The 17124-nt window shown below is 37.8% G+C and overlaps 1 long non-coding RNA gene across 1 annotated transcript in view; it reads left to right on the top strand.

Annotated features, from left to right (window-relative positions):
* The window catches only part of LOC123652907, an 80522-nt gene extending 64776 nt beyond the window's left edge, over window positions 1-15746 (top strand). The window contains exon 4 of the long non-coding RNA XR_006742470.1: window positions 15661-15746. This is a non-coding gene — a long non-coding RNA (uncharacterized LOC123652907). The remainder of the gene's footprint in view (window positions 1-15660) is intronic.
* The last annotated feature ends 1378 nt before the right edge of the window (window positions 15747-17124 follow it).

The following is a 17124-nucleotide window of genomic DNA, read 5'->3' as shown; positions in this document are numbered from 1 at the left end:
GTGGGAGCCCAATTGCCCCGCCAATCACTGTAGACAGTGACAAGTGGTGGTTCCAACACTTCCATTACAGAGAAAGGGTGAATAGCAATATTAAAATATATCTTCTAATTATTTTCCTTTCAATGTGCACGAATCCATGCACTGGGCCACTAGTATATCAATAATTACAGTAACTAGGAGTGAATTAAACCAGGAGTTGGCAACATATTTTTAGTAAAGGATCAGATAAATATTTTAGGTGTTGTGGGCCACATAAAGTTTCTGTGCGTTTGTCCTTAAAAAACCTGAAAATCAATCTTAGCTTGCAAGTCAAACAAAAATATTTGGGGAGGTACGATTCGAGCAGAAATCAATCCCCTACATAAGAACCGCACCGACTCTCCGCCCCACAAGTCCATCCACCATCCTCCAGCTTCACCCCAACCATACCCTCACCGCCACCGCTCATCCACCCATCCCCTATCCTCTCCTAACTCCCCTCCCCTCCTCCCCCCTTCTCTCCCCTCTCCCTCCCCTCCCCTCCTCTCCTTTTCCCTCCCCTCCTGTCCCCTCCCCTCATCTAGTTTCCCCTCCCCCATCCCCTCCCTTCCTTTCCTCTCCTCTCCTCTCTTCTCCTCTCCTCTCCTTCCCCGCTTCCTCTCCTATTCCTCCCTCTCTGGAGTCAATAAATAAAATAGAATTTTCTGCCATGGACAGAAAAATAATCCCTCAAGCAGAAAGTCACAGGTTTTTGCAGCAAACAGTCTTTTCAGATAAGTGCATTCTGTTACACTAGTACAACAATATAAATATAAGTAAAAATTGAATATAGGGCAAAGGGCACTAATGGGAGTAAAATGAGACGTTACATAACAATAGAGGAATAATCAACCAAACAAAGTATGAATTATCTCAAGGCAGCATGGAAATATGAAAGCAAAAATAGACAGAATTATAAGAATAATTTGATAAATCTACAATCATATTGAAGATTTTAATAAACTTCTAATAGAAATTAACAAATCAAACAAAATTTAGTAATGAAAATAGAATATATGGTGGGAAATATTAAATTGTGATAACCCATAATAAGAATGAAAATGTGAAAAAAAAGAAACCACAACACTTGTGACTGAAATTGGTTTCACTAGGCTAAAACCAAGGTCTTGGCAGAGCTGTGCTTCTTTGGGAGTACTCTAGGGAAAAATCCATTTCTTTACCTTTCTCACTTTCTAGAGGCCTCATGCATTCCATGACTAATGGGCCCTTTTCCATCTTCAAAGCCAGTTGCATGGTACCTTCAAAACTCTGGCTCTCTTGCCTTTTTCATAGCTAAGGGCTCTTGTGATTATATTGTATTTAATTGGATAATCAATATAATCTCCTTATCACAAAATCCTTAATGTAATCATATCTGCCAAGTCCCTTTTACCAAGTAAGGTAACAAATTCACTGATTCCAGTTTCCAGGGAAGCACTTGGACATCTTGGGGTGAAGAGTTATGTGGCATCATTCCACCTGTCACACAAGCTATATAAGTTTTGCCTTATGTATATTAGACACAAAGAGGCACATTTCCAAGGCTGATTTAGATTCAGATACTTTTTAAACCTCATTCTTTCTCCAGATGGTTTATTGGAGTTCTGTTTTAGTGTCATAGTATAAATTTCAAAATAAAGATTAGATTAATTGTTAAATGTAACCAACCATAGAATATATCAAATAATAGAACCAAAAAGTTGTATATAAGAGGTGCTCTGAACCTACTCCATATTTGTTCTCTCCTACAATATTATAGAACATACTTTTGCTTACAAAAAATCTGGACTAGAAATTTTCTACTATAAAACAAGTTAATATGTTTGATCTAATCGTTTTATATAGAATGCCATAAAAATGTTTTCTTAAAAGTAGAATACTTCCAAATATTGTTCATGTACTAAATAACAAATGAAACAATACATTTTAAAGAATTGTTGACACACAGAAAAATTCTTCAAACAAGAGAATAAAGTTGTTAAAAATAGAGAGTATAAAGACAGGAAAATAAGGCCTAAATGCTTTAGGAAGGTTGAAGAGAAGATCACAGCAGAGATTACATTTGGCACTAAATATCTACATATATAAAAGTTTAATATGCAAAGTGTTTCCATGGGAGTTCGACCAGGAGTTCTATCGCCCACTATGACATGTGCTGACCACCAGGGGATGGTGGGGAATGAAGGAAGGCCCCAGCTGGCAGCCAGCAGCCAGGGAAGGGAGGCCCTGACCAGCAGCCAGAAGGACCCAATCAACCCAGATCCCTGGCCAGGCCTATGGACCCTACCTGTGCACAAATTTTGTGCACTGGGCTTCTAGTATAATATATAATTAGCTCTACTTCTGGTGTATAGAGGTGAATTTATAGCACAAACACCTTCAGTTAGAAAAGGTATATTAAAAATAAGCTAGTGATTGGATTAAGAAGATAGAAAAAAGAAATAAATTCAAGAAATGTAAAATAAAAAAATCACTTAAAAATTAAAATTAAGTAAAAATATCAAGGAACAGTAGAGGGAATAAACAGAACCAAAAACTAATAACTTGAAAAAAACTTATAAAGGAGAACAATAAAATATATACAAAAGACACAGATTTATATTATTAGCATCCAATAAGGATTTCCTACACAGAGTTTTTAAACCATAAATGACTACTGTGAACAAATTTATGTCCAAAATTTAAATATTTAGATAAAATTTTTCTTTACTGAAGGACTTGTATACATCCATATAAGTACAACCAATGGACATAAAACTCTGGGGAGGGAGGGTATATATGGAAGGGGGAGGCAATGTTAAAATATGTACACAGATAATTTAATTTTAAAAAATCACACAAAAATGAATAAAAACATGGACAATGTAATTAGTCATTAAAGAACCTAAAGCAGTAGTCAGCACTCTCTTCCCCATGAAAATAAAAGACCAGTTACTGATGATTTTATTGCTGAGTATTTTATCTTTAAAGTCTAGATAATCTCCAATTTATACATCTTATTTCAGGATATTGGAAAAGTTGAAAGCCACAAGCTAATTTTTTAAACGTAGTGTTCCCTTGAGATCAGGGAAATTATAAGAAAACTATAGATTCATTTTATGAGCACAGAGACAAAACATTATAAATAAAATAGTAGCAAATAAAATTCTGCAGTGTTTATGTTCAAGTTGGATTCATCTCAGGAATGGAAAGCTGGTTTCAGAAGGGATTAAAAAATCTTTTGATATACTACATTAAGAGATTAAGGAAATGTTTGTGATTATCTCAGTAATTCCAGAAAAACCATTTGATTAAAATATCAACATCTTTCATGATTTTTAAATACCTTAGAAAACTAGGAATACAGGAGAAAGTTCTTTTTTTTTTTTTTCATAAAAAGAGATTTATTTCTGGCCAACAAATGAATTAAAATATTTTGATCTGGTTACTTATAAAGCAAAATTAAATTCAACCACTTAGTATAAATTTCTTTCTAAAAAGTCAACTAAATTATTTATTTATTTATTTATTTATTTATTTGCAGTTATTTTTTATTTTTTTAAATTTTAATTTTAAGGAGAAAGTTCTTACCTAATCAAAATCTATAGTAATCTTCTTATTTATGAGACTTTAGAGGCATTCTCATTAAAGTCAGGGACAAAATTAAATATATTTCATGTTACCACTTCTATTCAATAATGTACTAGAGGTTCTAGGAAATTAAATAAATAATTAAAACATAAAAGGGAAGGAGAAAAATGGCAGCTGAAAAGGCAGCAATGTTGTGCATCTCCTCCTAGGACCAGGCCAGAAAAGCAACTAAATTGGAGAACATAAACCCTGAATTAACAAATTAGACACAGCTAAGAAGCAATTTTTAATAAGGAAGGGCAGACAATGCCTAGAGTACACCGCTTGCCAGTGATAACCCACGTGGAACCACCACTGAGCTCCAGCAGTGAGCAGCACAAAACCTCCCAGCAGTCTCCCAGAAATCTGCACAGAATGTGACCTGCCAGAGTGAGCTCCTGCATCAGGCCTCCTTACCAGCCTGCTGGAACCCAGCATCCTAGGATCTGGCTCCAAGACCCCACAGTGAGTACAAGCCAGGAGAACCCTGTGTCCCAGTCCCACCCCAGATCCCAGAACCATGCTACTAGAGTGACCCTAAGCCACCCAGCACCCACTCCACCCTGAGCCCAGACTCTTGCTGCCGGGGCAACCTGGAATAACCCAGCATGTGCCCCGCTCATGCCATAGGGGAGCTTGGACTGAGCAACCCAGAGAAACCTGTCCCCACTCCACACTGAAGAGGGGTGAACTGGAGAAAACCAGCACATTTCACTATAGGCTACAAAGAAAGCAGGGACTGTGAAACCAGAGAAACCTGCATCTCCCTGCAGGTGCTGCCCAGAGCAACGCAGCACATGCCACACTCCAGGCAATAGGAAAGCACTGTTGGAGAAACCTGGAGCAAGCTGGTGTGCATAGCCAGCAGCCACAGGACCTTGCCACAAGTGCTCTGCCAGAGGGACCTATGGTGCTACCCTGCCACTGGTAACAGGGCTACATAGTGAATTTCATGCCAGAGAGCTCTGAATCCTCACAGGGAGTAGCACATCAGAGGAAGTGTTCGCATGCTCTCACCACCCTGATCATTTGAAGCAGATAACTGAGTAACCAGATCTGTGGGAAAAGGGGATACAACTCTTAGAGAAGAGACAATAAAGGCTTGAGACCAAAGGCAGACCCAACTTATGGGCTAATGATTACTGAATCATTGACCTGATAGGGTCTTCAACCTCTCAAACCCTAAGCAGGGTATCCAGGACTAGAAAGAGACAGCAAAACTAGGGACACAAAGAAACAAACCCCAAAGGAAAGAAAAAGGGAATTGCCAGAAAAGGAACTAAATGAAAGAGAGGCATGGGATATGTCAGAAAAAGAATTCAGAGTAAGGGTTATACAGTTCATAAACCATATGGATGACAAAATCAACAACTTAAATAAGAATCAAGAGGAAATAAAAATTATATAGGTATAATAAAAAACACAATGGGAGATTTCAACAATATAGCTTAGAAGAAGCAGAGGACCAAATTAGGAAGTTAGAACTTGGGTACAGAAACATGCCCAATCTGAACAACATTGGAGTAAAAAAAAGAAAAACTGGAGGACAGCCTAAGGGAGTTTTGGGACAAAATGAAATGAATGAACATATGTATACTATGGGTTCCAGAAGGACAAGAAGAGGAGCAAGGTGTAGAAAACCTACTTGAAGAAATAATGTCAGAAAACTTCCCTGATTTGGGGAAGAAAAACTCACAAAAGCACAGTCTCAAAAAAGATGAACCTGAGAAGACCCACACCCAGATATGTCACAATTACAATGGTAAATGTTAACAACTAAGAGAATATTAAAGGCTGTAAGAGAGAAACTGAGAGTTACCTATAAAGAATCTCCCATTAGATTATCAAATGGTTTCTCAACAGAAATACAGCAGGTCAGAAGGGAATAGAATGAAATATATAAAGTGATGCAAAGCAATGAACTAAATCCAAGAATACTCCATTCAGTAAGGCTATCATTCAAAACTGAAGGGGAAATCAGGAGCTTTGCAGACAAAATAAAAATAAATAAATAAATAAATAAATAAATAAATAAATAAAAAAATCTAAGGGGATTTATTACTACCAAGTCAGCAATGTAAGAAATGCTAAAAGGACTACTGTAAAAAGAAAAATAGAAAGGGAAGCTGGAACACAGGCATAAAGAAAAGAAATGGCTTAAACAAGTATAATAATTACTTTAAATGTAAATGGACTAAATGCTCCAATCAAAAGACATCAAGTAGTTGAATGGATAAGAAAACATGACCCATATATTATATATTTTGTCTATAAGAGACCCACCACAGAAGGATTCACCCAGACTGAAAGTGAAGGGATGGGGGAAAAAAAAATTCCTCAGGCAAATGGTGTAAGTAGCAATATTTATATCTGACAAAATAGACCTCAAAGTAAAAGCCATAACAAGAGAAAAGAAAGGTCACTTCATAATACTACATACAAAGATGATGTAACTCTGGTAAACATATATGCAACCAATGTAGGAGCATCCAAATACATTTTTAAAAAGTCTGAAAAATATCAAGGGAGAGATCAACTGAAACACAATCATAGTAAGTGATTTTAATACCCAATTGACATCACTAGATAGATCTTCTAGACAAAAAAATAAATAAATAAATAAATAATAAAAATCAACAAGGAAACAGCAATGCTAAATGACTCACTAGATCAGATGGAACTAATTGACATCTTCAGATCATTCCACCCCAAAGCTATAGAATATACATTCTTCTGAAGTGCACATGGGACATTTTCAAAGATAGACCACATGTTAGTACACAGGCAAAGTGTCTTCAAATTTAAGAAGATTGAAATTACTAGTATATCAAGCATCTTCTAAAATCAAAATGGCATAAAATTAGAAATCAACTACAATAAAAACAATAATAAACAAACACATGGAGGCTAAACTGCATGCTATTAAATAAGAATGGGTTACAAACTTATTAGATCAAAGAAGTAAAAAACATCCTGGAAGCAAATAACAATGAAAACACAACAATCCAAGATCTACGGGACATAGTGAAAGCAATCCTAAGAGGGAAGTTCATAGCACCACAGGCCTACCTCAAGACAAAACAAAACAAAATTAAAAAAAGAAAAGAAAAAAGAAAAACTTGTAATAAGCTACTTAATCCTATAATTTAAAGAATTAGACAAGAAAAGCCCAAAGTAGAAGGATGGAAATAATAAAGATCAGAGCCAAAATAAATGACATTGAAACCAAAATAATAATACAAAAGATCAATAAAACCAAGAGCAGTTTTTTGAAAGGATAAACAAGATTGAAGAACCTCTAGCCAGGATCACCAAGAAACAAAAAGTGAGGATCCATATAAACAGAAATGAAAGAGGTGAAGTAACAACTGACCCCACAGAGATACAAAGGATCATAAAAAAAAATATGTATAATTATATTCCAACAAACTGGACAATCTTGATGAAATAGACATAGTCCTAGAAAAATAACATCTTTTAAAACTCAATCAGGAAAAAGAAAAAGAAAAGCTGGATAGGCCGATAAAATACAATAGATGCAGTATAAAACACACACACACACACACACACACACACACACACCTTCAAAAAAAAAAAAAAGTCCTTGTCTGGATAGTTTCACAGGGGAGTTTTACCCAACATTCAAAAAAGAACTAACACCTGTCCTCCTTAAACTATTCCAAAAAATTCAAGAGGAAGGAACACTTCTAAGCTCTTTCTATGAGGCCAGCATCACCCTAATCCAAAAACCAAATAAAGACAATACAAAGAAAGAGAATTACAGGACAATATCTCTGATGAACATAAATGCTAAAACCCTCAACAAAATTTTAGCAAATTGCATCCAGCAATACATTAAAAGTATCATACACCATGACCAAGGAGGATTTATTCTGGGTGGATTTAAGGCTGGTAAAATATATGCAAGTCAATAAATGTGATGTAGCACATTAATAGATTGCAAGCCCAAAATCACATGATCATATCAATTGATGTAGAAAAACCATTTGACAAAATCTAACACCCTTTCTTTTTTAAAAATATTTTTATTGATTTAAGAGAGGAAGGGAGAGGGAGAGAGACAGAAATATCAATGATGAGAGAGAATCACCCACAGGCTGCCATTTCCTCTCTCCCTATTGAGGATTGATTCCACAATCTGGGCATGTGCTCCCGACCAGAATTGAACCTAGACCCTTTCAGTCCATAGGCTGATGCTCAATCCACTGAGCCAAACTGGCCAGGGCTAACACCCTTTTTTTTATTTAAAAACAAATCAAAACAAGAAAAACAAACAAACAAAAAAAACCAACTCTTAGCAAAGTGGGAATAGAGGAATCATACCTCAACATAATTAAAGCCATGCATGACAAACCCATAGCCAACATCATACTCAATGGGCAAAAACTAAAACTATTTTCCCTAAGAACAGGAATAAGACAGGGATACCCACTTTCACCACTCTGTTTGAGATAGTACTGGAAGTGCTAACAATAGCTATCAGTCAAGAAGAAGAAATAAAAGGTATCCAAATTGGAAAGAAGGAAGTAACTGTCATCATTTTGTAGATGACATGATAGTATACATAGAAAAATCTACAGACTCAATAAAAAAACAACAACTAGACAATGAATTCAACAGGGTGGCACGATATAAAATTAAAACCAAAATGTATGCCATTTTTATATACCAATAATGAACTCTCAGAAACTGAAATGAAAAATCCCATTTACCATTACAACAAAAAAATTAAGATGCATAGGAATAAACTTAACTAAAGAGGTAAAAGACCTGTGCTCAGAAAACTACAGGACACTGAAAAAATAGAGGAAGAAGATATACACAGTAGAAGAATATACTGTTCATGGGCTGGTAGAGCCAATATCATTAAAATGTCCATACTACTCAAAGAAATATATAGATTCAATGAAGTCCCTATTAAAATACCAATGGCATATTTTATAGACCTTAAACAAACCCCCAAATAGTAATATAGAATTAAGAAAGACCCCAAATAGCTGCAGCACTATTGAGAAAGAAGAACAAAGTTGGAGGGATCACAGTACCAGATGTCAAGTTATAATACAAAACCACTATACTCAAAACTTAGTACTGACACAAGAACAGGCACATAGACCAATGCAACAGAACAGAGAAACAAGAAATTGACCTAAGTCATTATGCTCAATTAATATTTGAGAAAGGAGACAAGAGCATACAGTGAAGTCAAGACAGTCTCTTCCATAAATGGTGTTGGATAAATTGGATTGATACAGGCAAAAAGTGAAACTGAACCACCAACTTAACACCATGCACAAAAATAAACTCAAAATGGATAAAAGGCCGAAACTGGTTTGGCTCAGTGGATAGAGTGTCGGCTTGCGGACTGAAGGGTCCCGGGTTCGATTCCGGTCAAGGGCATGTACATTGGTTGTGGGCACATCCCCAGTAGGGAGTGGGCAGGAGGCAGCTGGTCGATGTATCTCTCTCATCGATGTTTCTAGCTCTCTATCCCTCTTCCTTCCTCTCTGTGAAAAATGAATAAAATATATTTTAAAAAATGAATAAAAGACTTAAATGTAAGTTGTAAAACCATAAAAATCCTAGAGGAAACCATTCGCAGCAAAACCTCAGACATCTCTCATAACAATATATTTGCCAATATTATTATTATCTCAGGATAATAGAAACTAAGGAAAAAATAAACAAAAGAAATAATTAACAAAATAACAAGAGAGTACACTGGATGGGAGAACATATTTGCCAATGTGACATCTTATAAGGGGTTAATCTCCAAAATTTATAGGGAACTCATACAACTTAACACAAGGAAGATAAACAATACAAAACATGGGCAAAGGACCTAAATGGACACTTCTCCAAAGTGGATATACAGAAGGCCCAAAGGCATATGAAACAGTGCTCAAAGTCACTAATCATCTGAGAGATTCAAATCAAAACAACAATGAGATACCGCCTCACAACTGTCAGAATGGCTATCATCAACAAATCAACAAATGACAAGTGCTGGCAAGGATGTAGAGAAAAGGGAACCCACTGCTGGTGGGAATGCAGATTGGTGTGGAGTTTCCTCAAAAAATTAAAAATGGAACTGCCATTTGACCTAGTGATCCCACTTTTAAAAATGTACCCCAAGAAATCAGAAACACCAATAAGAAAGAATATATACACCCTATGTTCATACCAGCACAATTTATAATAGCTAAAATTTGGAACTAACCTAAGTGCCCATCATTAGATGAGTGGATTAAAATGGTATGTCTACACATAAAAAAGAACTATTACCATTTGCAAGAGCATGGTTGGACCTGGAGAGCATTATGTTAAACAATGTAAGCCAGTCCTAGAAAGATAAGTACCACATAATCTCACTCACTTGTGGACCCTAATGAACAACATAAACTTATGAACAAAATAAGATGTAGAGGCATGGAGGCATCAAACAGACTGCCAAACCTCAGAGGGAAGGATGGGGACAGTGGGTGGGTGAGAAGAGATCAACCAGTGAACTTGTATGCATATATGCATAACCCATGGATACAAACAATAGGAAGGCCTGTAGTGAGGGACAGGGGCAGACTGGCATAGGTCAATGTGGGCAAAGGGGAACATATGTAATACTTTCAACAAGAAGAAAATGTTGGCATTTGATATCATGATATTAGAAATATATTTAAAGCCTGACAAAACCAAATGGTGACTTACATGTGGAACAAGGAGAACTTTTAAATATTTTTGTTGGAAATATTAATTTGTACAAATCATTTGAAGAATAATTTGACAATTCCTGTAGAGATCAAATGCTGTTAATTTTATGTCCCAGCTTTCCAGCCCTCATGCAGGTCCTTTCTAGAGGAACTTTTGGGAGACTATCACACAGTACACCTGAATATTCATTATAGCTGTGCTAGTAAGAATAAAAATCTGAAATCATTTAAATTTTCATCAATAGGAGAATTGATAAACAAATTGTGATCCAGGCAGGCAAAAATGACCATATACAACATAAAATGAACTGTAACTACAGGTATAAACAGGGATCTTTTTGAAAAACATAATGTAGAAGGAAATAAGTGTAGGATGATTATGTAGAACATAGTGTCAGTTATATAAAGTTTATAAAATTTGAAAACATTGCAGTTATTATTAAGGGGTAAATATGTCGCAAAGCAGAAGAACTTTCATGAGAAAGATAAACACCAAATTACTGAGCAACAATAGTGTTAGTGATGGAGATAAGAGACATGGAGGCATCAAACAGACTGCCAAATACGATCCAGGAAGCTTGCCTAGGTGGCTTCCACATTGTCTGCAATATTTCTTAAAAGAAAACTGCAGACCAAATATGATAATGTATCCAAATTTGATAAATCATATAGTACAAGTGTGTTTTCTATTTTAATTTGCATACTTCTCTATTTATTCAAAAGTAATACCTAGCATGTGCCATGCTGTGTTAAGAACTAGGGATATGAATCTGAGAGGGAAGGGAGAAAAAAGGGGTGGGAAGAAATTAACCAGATAATATATATACTAGAGGCCCGGTGCACTGGGGGTCCCTCAGCCTGGCCTGCACCCTATCACAGTCCAGGACCCCTCAGTAGATGTCCACCTGCTAGCAGTTGGAAATTCCTCTCACAGTCCGGGACCCCTCGCTCCTTACCACTAGCCTGCTCACTACTCCTCACCACTCAGCTCGCTGCTCCTTAGCACTGCCACAGAGGCAGGAGAGGCTCCTACCGCTGCCACTGCACTCACCAGCCATGAGCCCTATCTTTCTGTGTAGTTGTCTGTGGGCCAACTGCTCTCTTTTTTTCTCACTTAGGGTGAGCAGCATGTGAGGGCAGAGTGCACTGTCATGGAATGCAGAGGCTTGCCTGGAGCTGAGCAGAGTGGCCAGGCCCATGGGGTGAGAGGTGGACACAGAGGACACTACTTCAACCAATTGTGGGGTGGGCTGGCATATTAGTCCCAGCCAAGGCAGATGGATGGGACACAAGGTTGGAAGTCCAGGGAGCCAATAGTTAGTCTGTGGAAATTCTTCTAATCAGATATGGAAAACTGTAAACAGGTGTTTTGATTCTTGGCAGTACCTGGTCAAAACAGAACTATCTAAAGTCAGGAATACTCCCAATAACACAGCATAAATAGTTATGCAATTATACATACACCATACATTTTTTCCTTATTATTGGTAACTGCATAAAAACACAGAATGTGTTAGGCATCTGGTGACAACCTGGTGGTAGGGCAACAAAGATTATGTGTATATTATAGATGTATGTGTTATTTATTTCAGTTACCAACAATAAAACAGTTGTGACCAACATTAGAGAGAAAAGTCTGAATTGTCTTTCTATTTTCTCTATAGAAAACTAGAGGCCCAGTGCAAGAAATTTGTGCAGGGGGGAGGGGAGAACATGTCCCTCAGCCCAGCCTGCACCCTTTTTAATCTGGGATTCCTCTCACAATCCAGGACTGTTGGCTCCCAACCACTTACCTGCCTGGCTGCCTGATTGCCCCTAACTGCTTCTGCCTGCCAGCCTGATCACCCCCTAACCACTCCCCTGCCAGTTTGATTGATGCATAATTGCTCCCATGCCAGCCCGATTGCCCCTAACTGCCCTCTCCTGCTAGCCTGGTTACCCCTAACTGCCCTCCCTTGCCAGCCTGGTTGCCCCTAGCTGCAGGCCTCTTTGTCCTCAGTTGCCCTTCCCTGCAGGCCTGGTCCCTCCCAACTGTCCTTCCCTGGCAGGCCTGGTCACCCCTAACTTCCCTCCCTGCTGGCCTGATCACCCCTAACTTCCCTCCCTGCTGGCCTAATCACCCTTAACTGCCTTCCCCTCCCAGTTTGGTTGCCCCTAACTGCCCTCCCCTGCTGGCCTGATCACCCATAACTGCTGTTCCCTCCAGGCCATCTTGTGATGGCCATTTTTGTTTGGAGTAATGGTCAATTTACTTATTACTTTTTTTTATTAGATAGGATATTACAATAAATAATTCCAACAGGTAATTACTTAATGAAAATATTGTTTTATTAGATTTTGTGATTTTGCCATTCTAAATAAATATTTATGTTCATATGCAATATTTTACTGATCACTTCCCCTTATTTTTCCTGAAGAGGCTCCTGCAGTGTTTAAACTTTAGGCATTACTGAACTTGGATCCATCTATGTAAGAAGTAATAAATGTGATAAGACAAAAATATAAGAGGGACTAAGGAACTCTTGAGAAGGAAGAAATTATTAATGGTGATCATGGAAGGATTTTATGTAAGCTCTGACAAGTGGAAGAATTTGAATTTAAAGGTGTGCAAAATAGTGTTCTAAATGAAGATGACAATTCTTCATAACTTTTTAATAATTTATATTCTGGATCTACCACTCAAATATATACCCTTCTCTGCTTTTATATCCTCTCTGATTCCATATCTAAAAACTTTTTCTACTAATGTTTTGTGGACATGGGTTCAAGTAGAAAATAAGTGGGAACTTACTTGGTGGGTATTCAAGAAAGCAAATTTCCTAGGGTTTAAGCTGGGTAGGAGTTCAAACCTAGAGAAATGTGATTATTCTGTAATGCGAACCAGGCCCAATTGCGTGAATTATATAGAAACAAAGCAAACTTTCTACCCTGCTCTTCAATTATGGCATAATTAATGAATTGAAGTGAGAGAAAGTACCTTTTTTGAACTCTAGGCTCTATGTCTACAGTCACTTCCTTCCCAATCTGGAGCCACTTCTCCCACTAGCAGACTAAGCCTTCCATAGGTCTGGTGACTCATCAAGCAGTTCAAAGGGCCCTGGACTTTGGATGACCTAGCTTTGAGTGAACTTACCATTAAACCTAGCTGGGAGAAGAGAACACCAGAGACAGAGAGGGTCAGTCCATGGAATCTAGAAAACAAGGCTGGAGACAGGTGCAGACAACTTAGCAGTTGCTGAATGATGGGAGGAGGCGCTGAAAGCCATAACTCCTGGGGATGGGAATATACAGGCATGAATTCTGACAATGACTTTCCTCTTGGCAGGGATGATGCTACAGGCCCCTGCTGAAATGCAGCAACACTCTTGTTCTGACAAGTCCTTCCCTAACCTTGTGCCTCAGTTCCAGTGACTGGACTTCTGCTTTGTGCTAATGACTAATCCTCTGCTTTCTATTCACTCCTGCCTTGGTTTTCCAGGCCCCTTAGAATTGGTGGCTAAGCCTGGGATTTCTGAGGCATGTTACCTATGGCCAGAATGACCCACACCAGTTTTTCTCAGTGCAAGGATTATTGTATGTTTTCCTGGCCAGGCCCCATCCTTGTCATCGGTAGCCTCTCCCCTATGCCTCTTGTAAGATTTCTGATGTAATGTAGAAGACACATTTCACAACACTTACTTGTTGTTAAACCCTGCAGTATGGACTTTCATATTTGTCATTTAATGCAATTTCCTCCTTAAAACTATCCTTCAAGATAGGTATCATTTGTTTTACAGGTAAATAGGCAGAGATTCAGATTGTATCTCATGTAAGTCCCATGGATGATCATCTTCACTCTGGATTTATTCCTCTTTATCCTACTTTCATGAAATGTGCACCTTACCATTCTTCAGAACTGGGGATAATAATGTCTACAGGATTGTTTTGAGGCTTAAATTAATTCCTCAATATGAAAGTGCCTGGCAGGTGGTAAATACTTCATAAATAGAAATTTCCTTATTTTATCCTATTCTTACTTCTGTGTAGAAAATCTATTTCACTGATAGTATTTGGACCTGTCACATGTCTAGTATAGCACTGGAGCACAGAAAGTTGTAGAAAATGTTGGATGGATGAAGTAGTGGATAGTCAATGGAAGCTTTAGAATTCCATTCAGAGTTTGTAAAAATCTGTAGACCATCGTTTTATCCCTACACTTTGCTCCTCCTGACTGCCTACTATTTGGGTCTATAATCTGAACATCAGACAGGTGTTTTTGCTTTTTTGTGTGCTAGATTTCTCTTCACTTGCAGCTGAATGTCCTCAGCTCATCCTCACCTGACCACAAGAATATGCTTCTCCTTGTTGCATGTACCTACTCATCAGGTCCCAGGCTCCCCTAGTTTATTGGTACCTTTACTTTCCAAGTCACTATTATGATACTCTGGACTAAGGAGACTGAAAAAAATATGTTTAGCTGTGTGAGTGTCCTGAAGGGACTGGCCTACTAAGACATTGACTTGCATAGGACCAGGCATCACTCTACTGCTGTGTGGTTAGATCTGGGCTGAGCAAGGCCAACTGCTGGCTCAGCATCTTTCCAAATGATTAAGCAATCTGCTGAAAGCCTGGAGTTTGGAATATGAGAAAAAATATTTGGATGGAAGTATAAGTAAGAATTCTATAGATGTATTTTCCCTAGCCAACAGTTCCATTAAGGACATTTATTTTAGTGTTTTGGAAGTATGAAGACCGTAGTTTAGTCATGGACACTTCCAGTTATTATTTAGTCTTCAGTCATCAGATTAAAACCCAGGGAATTCCAGTCATTTTTTAGTCCTCAGTCAGAGAGAAAAACCCAGGGTTCTGGGCCATCTGTAAGGCCTTGGCCAAACTGAAGCCATGTCAGGAAGGGGATTTGTGGCCCCTGCTCTAACCCTGCTGAGCATCTATTATGTGTCACAAGAATGATACCTGATGATCAAGGCAAAAACTCCCTCCATATTTTCAAAATTAAGAACCATGGAGAAGAATAAGAAATCTACAGAAAAAAATCCCTAGAGTAAAGAAGGCTACAGTGACTAAACAATTCCCTTCTCTTATAATCCTCCTGTCCCACAACTGGGACCACTGAGTGATTACTGGAGTTTTGGCCCTGCACCACATGCTAAGATCAATTCTATTTCTGGTTAGAGTGTAGGAAGCCATTGGAGATACATTTAGGGGTTCAGCTTTAAATCAGCCTTGCTCTAATGTCCATACTGATGTTGCACTCCTGACTCTGACAAAAATGGATTCTCACTATATGCTTTTTTTTTTAAATCAGATTGAACCTGTGCCTTAGAAGTTCCAGACCTCATCCTTATCTTACTCCTGCATATTTGAGCTCCTCCCTCTGTATTTTCAAGATCAGAAGCTTGTCTTGCTATCACAAGAACTTACAAGAATCAGACACTTGCCCTAACCGGTTTGGCTCAGTGGATAGAGTGTCGGCCTGCGGATTGAGGGGTCCCAAGTTTGATTCCAGTCAAGGGCATGTACCTTGGTTGTGGGCATATCCCCAGTAGGGAGTGTGCACGAGGCAGCTTATCGATGTTTCTCTCTCATCTATGTTTCTAGCTCTCTATCTCCTCCCTTCCTCTCTGTAAAAAATCAATAAAACATATATCTATATATCTATATATCTATATCTATATCTATATCTATATCTATATCTATAATCAGACTCTTCTGTAGCTTGTGAAGTCTAAAGTATATTTAACCTGTGCAGTGCTGAAATCTAATCCAACCTATTCTTACCTATTAGATCAGCCAAGTTTTGCACCCAAACCCCACTATAGTTCTATCTTATCAGACCTGATGTTTGGCTGCTCTCTGATCATGAATGAGTACAGTTAGATTAATTAAACCATCACTGCCCAACATTTCTATCTGCCTGTACAACCCTAGGGCATGGGTAGAAGCTGATAAAGTAGCAGGATACCCAAAAGTCCTCGAGATATCACTAAACATGAGAGGAATGACCTCTTCTACCTCTGTACTCAAACCTCCCAATCATTCCAGGAAGCCCACCTTCTAGTACTACATGTGTTCATTCACATCAGCCTTCCAATGCCTTGGTATTGTACTAAAAGCCTTAATTTTTTTTTTAAACTGTTCAATTAAGTATCTGAAACTGCTATGAAGCAATAATATTTTCCCTAAATAATAACTACAGAGGATCACTTTTAAGACTGAGACTTTGTTATTTCAGGAATTCTAAATTAAGCCCTGAAGAAACACTTTGCTGCCAATAAATAATCTCTTGTTTTAATATGCATTATTTTTTAGATAATAAGCTACATCAAATATCTATTCATGTTATTATAATTGGGAAATTGTACCTGAGCCTACTATTTATGGGCCAATATTGAGGGAAAACAAATGTTAGTTTTCATAGTGTCATTTTTGGTTTAAGTTACCTATTAAAAAATATAGGATTTTGTTTAATGCTTTTTTCCAAAAGCCACAGTACTCAAAACAACCTGGGATTGGCACAAGAAGAGACTTATAGACCAATAGAACAGAACAGAGAACCCAGAAATCAACCCAAGCCATTATGCTCAATTAATATTTGATAAAGGAGACAAGAGCATACAATGGAGTGAAGACAGTCTCTTCAATAAATGGTGTTGGGAAAATTGGACAGATACCTGCAAAAAAAATGAAATGGGGCCACCAACTTACACCATACACAAAAATAAATTAAAAATGGATAAAAGCCTTAAAAGTAAGTCATGAAACAATAAAA

This window comes from Pipistrellus kuhlii, unplaced genomic scaffold (genome assembly GCF_014108245.1).
Source record: "Pipistrellus kuhlii isolate mPipKuh1 unplaced genomic scaffold, mPipKuh1.p scaffold_m20_p_1, whole genome shotgun sequence".
NCBI lineage: Eukaryota > Metazoa > Chordata > Mammalia > Chiroptera > Vespertilionidae > Pipistrellus > Pipistrellus kuhlii.
This window is presented reverse-complemented; position numbering and strand designations above follow the sequence as displayed.